General features: G+C 46.4%; 1 protein-coding gene across 1 annotated transcript in view; it reads right to left on the minus strand.

Moving 5' to 3' along the window:
* FADS2 (fatty acid desaturase 2) overlaps positions 1-10,952 on the minus strand; it is a 61,891-nt gene extending 50,939 nt beyond the window's left edge. Inside the window, exon 1 of the mRNA XM_023738264.1 lies at positions 10,938-10,952. The gene's annotated coding sequence lies outside the window, so the exon portion shown is untranslated. The remainder of the gene's footprint in view (positions 1-10,937) is intronic.
* Between the last annotated feature and the right edge of the window lie 1,952 nt (positions 10,953-12,904).

The raw sequence follows: 12,904 nt of genomic DNA on the forward strand, positions 1-12,904 counted from the left end.
ATCGTTGCATAATACTCCATTGTGTGTATGTACCATAGTTTGTTTATCCATTCATCTGTTGATGGGCATCTAGGTTGTTTCCATCTTTTTGGTATTGTGAACAATGCTGCAATGAACATGGGTGTGCATATGTCAAGATGACTCTCCATTCTGAATCTGTATCTTCAGCACCATCTCCTTCCCAAAGCCGGGACACATTTCCACTTATTTGCCTGCACATGCAAAGCTGAATGTCCCACTAGCACCTCAAACTCAACATGGCCTCTCGGAGTCAAGGGATGGGCCTCACCAGATGCATTCTTTGGGCTTTTCCTGGTCTAAGCTTTACCACTTCTGGTGCAAAACTGAATTTGTCATTTTCCCTTCCAAAATCAGCCCTTCCTCTTAACTTCTTGATTTCTATTAATAGCACCACTCTTCTTCCTGCTACTCAGTCTCAGAATTCCAGAATGTCTTTTATGTCTTTTCTCCTGCCCCTGACCCTTGCAAAAAAGTTTTCACGTTCGACAGATTCTACCTCCCAGAGTGTTTCTGATCTGCTCTTTTTCTTCCATTCTCACTGCTACTGCCCTGGTTGAGGCTTCCCAAGAGTCAACCTCGGCTCACACTGCTTCCAGGTTCCTCTGGCTGAGTCCAGCTCTTACTATGACTCCTCTTGCCCCAAAACCTTCAATGGTGCCCCATTGCCTACTGAATTCTGTAGGGGTGGAATGGGAAAGAAAAGCACATAAATATTAGTAGTGTTCCCTAGAGGTATTGGTCTTGCCTGCAGTTCCAACTCAAAAGGCTAAAAATATACAGGATGTCATCTGAGAGGATGCTGCGAAGAAGAATTAGCTAATTTTTGTGCAAATTCAGTGGGTGTGCCAACCCATGGAGCAAGAGAGCTGAGTGCCTTCAGGCCAAGGCTTACTGGTGGAATGAGGTGCCTCCAGGCACTTATTGGTGGAGCTAAAGAGTTTTGTAACATTCACTCAAGCAGGGCAGGGGCCGAGGGGCTCAGGGACTGAGGGGCTGAGGGGCCGAGGGGCCGAGGGGCCGAGCGGCAGAGGGCCAGGGAGAGGCCTGCTGTGGGCACAGCTGAGAAGAAGCTGTCCTGACCTGAGAACTATATCCTGAGTCGTTCCTGATCCTGAATTGTAATCTGTTACTTCCTTAATAAACCCCAGGATCATGAGTATTGTCTGTGAGTTCTGTGTGGCCATTGCAACGAATTATCTAACCCAGCAGAGAAGTAAAGGGCACCGAGGGAGGGATGGCTGGTGTCAAAATTGGTAAAAAGGTTGGAGAGAGGAGTTATATCTGACCTCTGCCTCATAGGAATCAGCCTTGGGCTGATGTTGATGGTGATTCTCTCCTCCCCCTTGTGAAGTCAGAGGAGGTCAGATGACCCCCACACCATTCTTACAAATTCTGATCATAGCAACTCAGGAAGAATGGGTCTCCGAAAGTCAACTGATATCCAAGGAGAAGGATGTCTTACTGCGAAAGGATGCCCCTCATTAATCTGAAGATTGAAAGAGGAACAAGGAACAGTGAAGGATGGGTTCAATTCTAGAATACCAAAATAGGAGACTCCTTGAGACTTGAAGAGGAGAACTAACACACGGTATATATAAAAAGAAGGCTAACTTTATCTGTTGCTGTTGTTAGTTACCATTGAGTCAGTTCTGACTCATGGCACCCCCACGTGTGTAGGGTAGAACTGTGCTTCATAAAGTTTTCAAGGCTGTGACCTTACAGAAGCAGATCACCAGGCCTATCTTCCCAGGAGTCTCTGGGTGGGTTTGAACTGCGAACCTCTGGTTAGTAGTCAAGCACTTGACTGTTTGTGCTCCCAGTGACTTTATCTACAGGGAAACAGACGGTCAGAATGAATGGGTGACCCCCACCCTAGAGAACTCAGGGAATCCAAGCTGGGTGGGGTGTGTCTAATCTTTTATCTCACATCTGATAAGATCCTTGGGCACTTTCACAACATGTCCTTCAGTGTCCCTGTCAGGGAGGGACACTGGAATGTTGTACCCTGGGCCAGATCCCAGGGAATACTGGTATCAGAAGGCCTGTATTCTAGTGCAAGCTCTGCCCCCTATTGGCTGTGTGACCTTCCTTAACCAGATCACTTTATTTCTCTGAGCCTCAGTCTCCTCATCTGTCAAATGGAGGTAATACTCTACCTCAGGGGATTATGAAGATAAAATCAGACAAATTCAATAAAAACTATAACACTTGACATTCTACAAAGTAATATGCCCAACATAAGGGATTTATTATTATTGCTACTGTTACTGTTATTGTATCAGTAGTGGCAAAACCCACCGCATCAAGCTGATTCCGACCCATAGCAACCCTATGGGACAGAGTAGAACTGCCCCATAGAGTTTCCAAGGCTGTAAATCTTTATGGAAGCAGACTGCTGCATCTTTCTCCCATGCAGCAGCTGGTGGCTTTGAACCACCGACTTTTCAGTTAGCAGCCGAGTACTGCACCACCAGGGCTCCCAGTTATCACAACAGCCAAGGCAAATAGAGATGGCGAGACGTGATCCAACACTACAAAACATATATGTGTGTTTGAGCATGACACTTTACGGTGTGAAGGAGCTCTAAAGGGTCTCAGAGCCTGGACCCTGATGACCCCCAACCCCTACCCTCATCCTCTGAATGTCTGCCAAGGGACCCAGGGGTTAGGAGATTCCAATATGCTTAGGCTAGGGACTTGTGAGGATGGTGCAGGACTGGGCAGTGTTTCATTCTGTTGTACACAGGGTCGCTATGAATCAGAGCGGACTCGACGGCACCTAACAACAGGGACTTGTAGAGGAATCCCTGGGTGGCACAGACGGTTAAGCGCTGGACTACTAGCTGAAAGGTTGGCAGTTCAAACCCACCCAGAGGCACCTTGGAAGAAAGGCCTGGTGATCTGCTTCTGAAAGGTCACAGCCTTGAAAACCTTATGGAACAGTTCTACTCTGCACACATGGGGTCACCATGAGTCAGAATCAACCTGACAGCAACTAACAACAACAGGGACTTGTAGGGCCTTTGCGGGCTGGTCTCCAGGTCCCCCTCCCCTGGCTTTGGTTCACTCTCACTGCCAGTGTTCACACATGGCTGACATCAAAAAGGGAGCAGATGGAGAAGTGGACATTACTGTTTTGTCCCCCTTTTACAACTGGGGGAATGAAGCTCAGTGAAGTTAAATAATTAGTAGAACTTTTTGGATTTGACTTTTCAGTCTAACTCCAAAGCACAAGCTCTTTCCAAACTAGCATTACCCTTAGGTAACTCATTTAACCCTTTGACGTTCATTTTCCCATTTGCAGAAATGAGATATATACATGTCCTTTTCCCCTCACAGGGCTGTTATGATGATTATTTGATATAACTGATTTTTGAAAAGCACTTTTAAATTGTTACAGATGCATATTCACGAATGCATATGCATATTTATAGATAGATATGACATCCACACATCTCTGTAATGTCAGAGCTGGATGCAATTTAGCATCGAATCGAAGTCTCTGATTTGACCAGTCTCACAGCTGGTGGTTGCAGGAGTTGATGTCTTTTGGTTTCTATTCGAGGGCTCTTTCCCTCAGGACCTGGCAGAAACTTTGCCCATGTAGCGCTTCAGTGGCTCTATCCCCAGGTACACTTTGAGGTGGGTCAGATGTCCTCTGAGCCCTGGTTGTGCATGACAAGCTTTGAGAGGTTCACGAGGGGTAAAGGAAGCACTGCCAGAACAGGCAAGTACAGGCAGCCACAGGAAGAGAGCAGTGGTCGCGGGCACTTGGGCAAGGGCCCAGGTGGGGTGCACAGCAAAAGGCATGGGCCACGACTTGACAGGGTCATAGGTCCACTGTAACTTGGGGAGGAGGGGAGCCCAGTAATTATCTGGTGTCACCTTTACAACAGGGAAACAGACCCAGAGAATGGCTTGTCCACTCACCCAGCAGCTGGGAAGGCTGAGTGACTTTCTGCTTCTAATAATAAGGTGGTCTAGGCATCTGGAGCCACCTCTCCCTGAAAATAACTAAAAATCCTGGATAAACAGATAGAGTCTCATCTAGAATGCATCAGCCCCCAGTTTTCTCAGCTGTCAAAAGGTTTATCAGCCCTGGGATGTCCCGCCCCTGTGCTGGCCAGGCAGCTCCCTCACCTCTGTGTACCACCCACAGGGGAGATGACACATGGCCCTGGCCCCACCGGTTAATGTCCTCGGCCATCTCCATCTGGAGGACAAGAGAATCAGGGGGCAACCAGATGACTGGTGTGCAGTAGTGAGAACACCAAATGGGGACAGAATAGGTCCAAGTTCATTGCCCTCATCTTGCTCCCCTTGGCTCTTTCCTTTCTTGTAAAGAAAATGGTTTTGAGCAGACAATCTCTAAGTTCCCTTCTAATCTGTGATCCTGTTTTCCCCATGGGCTATAAATTGCTTTAAGTTAAAGGCACCACTTCATGTGGCTCAAGGTGGCCAAGCTGACAAGGGGGTCTAAAGGTGGAAGTTGTGGTCTTTGCAGGGGCCGGTCCATCCCTGGTGTTGGCTGCTGGGAGAAATTGCCTGCGAGATTTCTGAGTCGTCTGGGAGTCCTGTGTGGGCTGGTACCGGCAGACTGGCAAAGGCTAAGGGCCTACCTGACCTAAGGAGAGGTCCACCCCGGAGCAAAAGAGGCTGCCACCCTCACCTCTCTTCCCCTCTTGCCCCTGGCCCTGACACCGGCTGTGGGTGCAGGAAGTGGCTTCCTCATCCATATCTGTCATTGCTCTAAGCTCCCAAATTCAAAGCTAGATGCTTTCACACCCTGAAAAAGATCCCATGGGTCTGCTGGGTCAACTTCACCTCCTAATTGTCTCTAAAATGTATTTGCTCCCCCACGGCCCGGCCCTAGTCCAGCCATCTTTGTCCTTCTGCCCAGAGTTCTGCAGTAGCTTTTTCTCTCTGGATTCTCCAGAGCCATCTTCCTAAAATGGAAATTACGTTCTGTCACTCTCCTCCTGAAAACCTTTCAGTGGTTCCTGATTTAGGAAATCATATTGGAGTTATTATTCCCTGTCCTTGAGCATAGCGAACGTGACCCAGCTGGAGAAGGGCTCACAAGGACTCACAAGGACACAACAACTGGGCCCTGAGGTATAAGGACAACAGCTAAGATAATCTTGGAAAATATCTTTTAGGGACACTTTCACATAAAGTCAATCAAACAGAACACAAAACACTTACTACTCTTATCTTTTCTATTAGCATTTAGTGAATAGAAATTTGTTGGACCAGTGGAGACCCTCCTGACTGTCGTTACTGAAACCTGCACCAATGATTGTTAAGAAAGACAATTCAAAATGTAGGATCACAGTTTCTAGCCAATCTGAAAAGGCTAAATTTTCAATGGTTTTGCCCATTTGTAATGTTAATATATACTGATGATTCTGTAATGGTCTTTGGACTCAGGCAGACATGGCTGTGGCAGCATGCTTGTCCGTTTTCCCATTCTTGCCTATTCTGTGATATTTCCTTGGACTTGGGCAGACGTGGCTCTGGCAGCATGGTTGTCTGTTTCCCACTTTTGCCTTTTTGAATACATGCGGAATAAAACTTTCTTTTTGCTTTACTAAACTTTGTGATGATTTTCCCCCTAGAGCATTCTCCACCCCCACAGAATGGAGCCCAAACTCCTCCCAGCATTTAAGACCCTTTGTGATCGGGCCCCTACCTGACTTTCCTGGCTCATTCCTCCTCTCTCTTTGCAGTCATCCTATCCTCCCTCCATGTGCCTCAAACATGGCCATGACCTCTCAGACCTCCTTGCTTTGGCTCACACATTTCCTGGCCAGAGTGCCCTTTCTGCACCTTGTCTGCCTGCAAACTCCTACTTGACCTTGTGGCCAAGTCACAAGTTCCCTCCTCTGTGTTCCCAAAACACGTCATATATATAGAATCAAAATTATTTGTATATCTATGAATAAAAATATATCAAAATTATTTATAGACCTATCTCCACCATCTAACTTGTAAGTTCCTTGTGGAAAGAGGCTGAGTCTGACTCAGTTCTCAGTCCTTGCCATGGGCACATAGTGGATGCTTGCTAAGCATCTGTGGAATTCAACTCCAGGGAGAGCTTTGGAGAAAGGAGACGTCTGAGCAGTGAGATTCACGCTCCATCCCGAGGCCCGCTGCTGGGCTGAGCTTCCAGACCCCTTAGAGAAGTTAAGTGTGGTGTAGTGGAAAGTCATGGACACTCAGGTTAGAAGACCCAGGTTCACATTCCAGCTTTACCTCTCAATTCGTTGCTGGATCACCTTGGACAAGTCACTTCATCCTTTCATTCACTCCTTAAGCATTTAATGGACATTGTGGTGGCTTTGGAAACCCTGGTGGCGTAGTGGTTAAGAGCTATGACTGCTAACCAAAAGGTTGGCAGTTAATCCACCAGGCGCTCCTTGGAAACCATATGGGGCAGTTCTACTCTGTCCTATAGCGTCGCTATGAGTCGGAACCTGCTCGACGGCAACGGGTTTTTTTGTTTTTTTTTTTCCTTTCGTGGTGGCTTTGTGATGTGTCAACTTGGCCAAGCTGAAACTACATTTCCCAGAGTTCCTTTCCCTGTAGGGTTCTGGGTGAGGGTCCGCCAAGAGAGAAATGAGCCCAAGATGTGGAAGGTGGAAGTGAAGCTGCCACCGTTTTGTTATGCTCCGAAGGTGAATGTGGAGCGGGGTGTGGACAGCCCACACACACTGTCGCTTATCTGCTGGTTCACTTTGTTGGCGTGGAGCAGCCACTGAGCCTGCAGTTTTTCCATCCCCTGGGCCAGGTGTGTGCAGCTCTGGGGTGAGTCGGCGCCAGCTCATCCTCAGGTCCGCCGCATCACTGAGATCTCAGGTGGTGAGAGACAGATGCGGTTCCCGTTTGTCCTTTGTCTTCCCCTTTTCACGTCCTTCTTCCCTCCCTGAGCCAGCCCAGCTGACTTCAGATCCCGCAGAGACACACAGAAATACCTCACACAGATGTGGAACCAGCTCCCCCAGTGTGGGCCTCCGTGCCCTCGGTGGTAACGATGGGACTCAGCAATTCCACTCCTAGATATGCCCTCAAAAGAATTGAAAGCAGCGACTGAAACAGATACTTGTGCACCGATGTTCACTGCAGCACTACTCACCGTAACCAAAAACGGAAACTAATGTCCATCAACAGATGACCGGGTAAACATCAATGAGATGTAGGAACAATGGAATACTACTCAGGCATAAAGAGAAATGAAGTCTTCATACATGCTACAACATGGATGAACCTTGAAAGCATTATGCTGAGTGAAATAACAAAGGACAAACTGTACTATCTCACTTATAGGAAATAACAAAAATAGGCAAATGTATAGGAACCAAAGTTTTATTAATGGTTACCAGGGACAGGAAGGAGCTCTGGTGGTACAATGGTTAAGCACTCAGCTGCTAACCAAAAGGTTGGCGGTTGGAACCCACCAGCGGCTCTGTGGGAGAAAGCCCTGATGATCTGCTCCCGTAAAGATTACTGCCAGGAAGACCCTAGGGGGCAGTTCTGCTCTGTCACGTGGGATCGCTATGATGACACCCAACAGCAACAAGAACCATGGGAGGGAGAGGGAAAAGGAGAGACCAGTGTTTAGAAAGCAGTGAGTTTCTGTTCATGGTGATGGCAAAACTGGGAATGATTATTGTGTGATGGTTGCACAACATGATTAATGCAATTGCTATCACTAAATGATACACGTGAAAAATGTTGAATTGGCAAATGTATTATGTATCTTTTTGTTGTTGCTGCAGTTAGTTGATATTGAGTCAGTTCTGACTCATGGTGACCCCATGTGTGCAGAGTAGACGTGTACCATATGGTTTCCAAAGCTGTGACCTTTCAAAAGCAGATCACCAGGCCCATCTTTCCAGGTGCCCTTGGGGGGCTTTGAACCACCAGCCTTCAGGCTAGTAGTCGAGCTCTTAACCATTTGTACCACACAGGGACTCCTATCTATTTTTACAACCAAAAAAAAAGAAAAAAAATGGAGCATATACATACGATGAAGTATTAGTCAGCAATAAAGAGAAATGAAGTTCTGATACATGGTACAACGTGGATCAACCTTGAAAACACTGCTGAGTGAAATAAGTCAGACGCAAAAGGCTAAATATTGTATGTTCCTAATTATGTAATCTCTAGAATAGGCGAATATACAGAGATCAAAGTGATTAGTGGTCAGCAGGGGCTGTAGGATGAAGGGAGTGGGGGGTTATTGCTTCAGGTTCTTCTGTTTGGGTGATGGAAAATTTTAGAAATGGTGGTGATGGTTGCAGAATATTGTAAATGCAGTTAATGTCACTGAATTGTACACTTAAAAATGGAGATGGTAAATTTTATGTTATATATTTTACTACAATAATTTTTTTTTAAAAGATTAGAATGGCAAATTTTATATACATTTTACCACAATTTTAAAAGAAAGAAGAAAAAGAAGAAGCCATCCCAGGAGTGAGACTTCTAGAACTTGAGGCTGTGTCCCCATGGGTCTGCGAGACCTTTGGGCTCAGTCCACCAGTTAGTTCAGTCAAACAACTATAGGTTAATTTTTCTTTCTGTTAATCCCGAGGTCAAGGGCCTTCCCTGCCCTGGGTGGGAGGTGAGAAGCATGCAACCTCTACACCCACGCTTCTCAAACTCTCTTTTTAAATTTCTATCTGTCACAGATGGGTACTTTCATAAAACAGAATCAGAATGACTCATTAGGAAAATAAAATGTAAAAACAATATACAGTATCTAAGTCCCAATTTTTTATTAATATGAGAGTTAATAGGCATGCAGTTACTCCATCAGATTGCTACAAACATTTCTAAATGCTGACTCTCTGATTCCTCTGCTTATGTCATCATAGGCTGCTAAACAAACAATTCATGGACCACACTTTAAGCAGCTCCGTGCTCCACTGTATGGACCAAGAGGGCAGCTCCATTTTCCCATTGTGTAAGCACTGCCGGTCAGGACCTGGCTCTTCTGATACAGAGGAAGAAAACAGGCCTTGGAGCCACTTACTCACTGTGGGACCTTGGTTCTACACGAAATTCTCTAGATCTCAAGTTTCTCATGTGTAAAATGGAGCTCTGTTAGAATGAGACGACATATCAAAAAAAAAAAAAAAAACCCATACCCATTGCCGTTGCGTCGATTCTGACTCATAGCGACCCTATAGGACAGAGTAGAACTGCCCCATAGGGTTTCCAAGGAGCACCTGGTGGATTCAAACTGCCAACATTTTGGATAGCAGCCATAGCTCTTAACGACGATGCCACCAGGGTTTCCAAGGTGATATAAGACTAGCATATTGTAGACCATTTCCATCCCATGGGGAAGCCCAGCTGAGTCTAAACTGGCTTTCGGCACATGGCACATGCACCCTAGATTGGAAGGCACTCAAAATACACAGTGGCCATAACAATGGACTTGAGCATACCAATGTTCATGAAGATGGCACAGGACTGGGCAATATTTCATTGTTGTATGTGGGGTTGCCATGAGTCAGTGACGGCTAACTTGCACCATTGTTGGTAAACGCGCCCTTTGAGGAGCACGTTTTGGAAATCCTGGGGTCAGAGACGGGGCTGGAGAGACACGGTGGTGCCTTGGGAACAGCCTCAGCCGAAGGCTTGCTGTCTTGAGCATCCCTCTGAGTCTAGGGGTGCATTTGCTGCCTCAGGGCCCAGAGGTACAGAAGGTCCCAGAAGGGAGAAGGGCGAGCTCCTCCTTCCTGTGAGGCCATGTTTGGGGCGGTGAGGTCTGCAGGGAACCTGGTGCATTTAGCGCCTCAGGGGTTCTGCTACTTTGGGAACGTGGAGAGATCACCTTAGGAAGCGCAGGGTTCTCTGCATGGCGGGCAGCAGCGAGGCAACTTCTATGAGAAGCAAAAGTGGGAGAACATTTGGGGAGCATATGTGAGACACTACTCTCTGTGGGCTCCCACAGTGACTAGGAGACTCCATCTAGAGCACACATTTTCAACCAGGCAATACAACCCCAAAGGGGGTGAAAATTGGTTCCTGGGGGAGTGAAAACATCTTACTCTTTTTCTATATGTAAAGGACTAATATACATACAGTACCTACACAGATACACAGTATATCTGTGGTATGAAAACTCTTCTGATTCTTAGCGACCCTATAGGACAGAGTAGAACTGCCCCATAGAGTTTCCAAGAAGCACTTGGTAGATTCGAACTGCCAACCTTTTGGTTAGCAGCTGTAGCATTTAACCACTACACCACGAAGGCTTCCCCTGACGTGTGTCAGAGTAGAACTGTGCTCCACAGGGTTTTCAATGGCTGATTTTTTGGAAGTAGATTGCCAGGCTTTTCTCCCATGCTGCCTCTGGGTAGACGCAAAGCTCTAACCCTTCAATTAGCGGCTGAGCTCATTATCTGTTTGCACCATCCAGGACTTCATATTGTGCTTTTAACTTTTCAAGGCACTGTCATGACTGCTATTCAATTTCCATGAAAAAAAAAAAAAAAACCCAAACTGACTCAGCCATGTTCATTCATTGTGCTATATTAGTAACACCAGTGGGATTCTATTTTCATGTCTTTGATCTCCCTGATTCATCCAAGCTCATTCATCCATCTACCACCTGTCTGTCAGTTTGTCATACTGTGGTGGCTTGTGCGTTGCTGTGATGCTGGAAGCTATGCCACTGGTATTTCAAATACCAGCAAGGTCACCCATGGTGGACAGGTTTTAGCAAAGCTTCCAGACTAAGACAGACTAGGAAGAAAGGTCTGGTGATCTACTTCTGAAAATTAGTCAATAAAAACCCTATGGGTCACAACAAAATATTGTCCTATATAGTGCTGGAAGATGAGCCCTCTAGGGTGGAAGGCACTCAAAATACACAGTGGCAATAACAATGAACTTGAGCGTACCAACGATCAGGAAGATGGTGCAGGACTGGGCAATATTTCATTCTGTTGTACGTAAGGTCGCCATGAGTCAGTGACAATTCGATGACAACTCACAGCAACTACAATTCACCCATGCTATGGTCCTGGGAAGAAAATGAAAAGAAAAAGTATTAAATACCTAGCATATACTAGAACTATTCTGGGTGCCTTACCTATATGATCTCGCTGAGTTGCTACCTATGAGGCAAGTTTTATTATGTCTACAGAGGAGGAAATGTAGTCTCAGGGATAATAAACAATTTACTGAAAACCACAAGGATATTAAATGATGGAGCTGATATGTGATCCTGGCCTGATTCCAAAGCCCACATTCTTTCCACTGCCACACTTTTCCAAGCAGGTTAACTGAGGTACAGAGAAGTTAAGAGATTTTATAGCAAGGGATGCTTAGCAAGTCAGGGCAGAGGGAAGCAGAACAAGTTCTGCTTCTGCTTATCATATCATCTGTGAGTCATTGACCCAAGGTAATATTTTCTTCCCAGTAAGACTTCTTCATCAGAACAGGTTGTGTTTTTAAGTCCTAGGAATATGCGCTAAACGATGTATATTTGAATTAAATTTGGACATCCGCTATGTAATGCACGATCAAGTGAGACTTTGCTAGCGGAATCAGTGCTAATAATCTCAAATAATATCATGTTTATCTGCCAGTTAATTAGTGATAGGAGATCTTGGCTGCAGTGAAATGAGGTTAGAGGAACTTCAGTGTGTGGGATGAAAACTGGACTGTATGTCAGGAGGTCTGAGTTCAGGTCCGTTCTCATTTTTCACACATAGAGTGCCTTTGATCCAGCCCCTTCACCTCTCTGGGCCTCAGTGTCCCTATCAGTAAAACAAAAGGGTGGAATTATATCATTTAAAAGGGACTCAAATAGATACTTGCACACCAGTGTTATAGCAGCGAAGGGACAAATACTGTTTTAGATATCATGGATCATTTACTCACAGAACACTCTAGATAGAAGGAACTTTTTTAGAATTGTGGTAAAATTTGCATAACATGAAACTGACCGTTTTAGCCATTTTTAAGTGTACACTTCTTTGGTTAGTTGTCAAGTGCTTAACCATTTGCACGACCCAGGGACTCCCTCGACAAGGCCAACCAAAAAACCCACTGCTATCGAGTCTCTTACGGCTTATAGCGACCCTATAGGACAGGAAAGAACTGCCCCACAGAGCTTCCAAGGCTGTAATTACGGAAGCAGACTACCACGTCTTTCTCCTGTGGAGCAGCTGGTGGGTTAAAACCACTGACCCTTCGGTTAGCAGCTGAGTGTTTAACCACTGCGCCACTAGGGCTCCTTTCGACAAGGCCAGTGGTGCTTAATTCTGGGGAGGGGCCCGAGGCTGCCGCAGAGATCTGGACCATTTCCTGCAGCTTCTACTGCCAAAAGCTGCAGAGAGAGCAAGTACTAGGTTTCCCCACGGTCGCTGGAGTCCAGGAGAATCAGGCAGAGGGCAGCAATACGATGCCCTTGACTTGAGATACCCTGGCTTAGCTTGGCTCCCTTGGAGTGGCCCCCATAGCTGGCCTTTGTCCTTAGCCCTTACCTGGCACAGAAAGTGCCAATGTGGAAAGAGTGCCACCACTCCACTGTTTGCCTCTCTGCATATCCCTGGAATTAGCGCCAAACAGATCAGAGGTGAGAGGTCATGGGTTCATACCGTGAGAAGCCACAGACTCCACGGATACAGGGCCCGTCTCTCCTCTGCTGTGGGGCACGTAGCCTCCAGGAAAGAATGTCCGCCCTCTGTCTCCACCCCAGCCAGACTTCAGTTCAGTACGGGGGAGGTTTCCTGCAACCGCAGGCGAACCGTTTCCCTCTCTGAGCCTCCCTATTTTTATCTGAGCAGTGCAGTCCCTAAGGCCACTGGAATTCTCCAGGCCAGTGTTTCAAGGCAGTTAGCACTGGCCCATCCTCCCTTAC

Source organism: Trichechus manatus, unplaced genomic scaffold (assembly GCF_000243295.1).
Source record: "Trichechus manatus latirostris isolate Lorelei unplaced genomic scaffold, TriManLat1.0 scaffold00113, whole genome shotgun sequence".
NCBI classification, from domain to species: domain Eukaryota; kingdom Metazoa; phylum Chordata; class Mammalia; order Sirenia; family Trichechidae; genus Trichechus; species Trichechus manatus.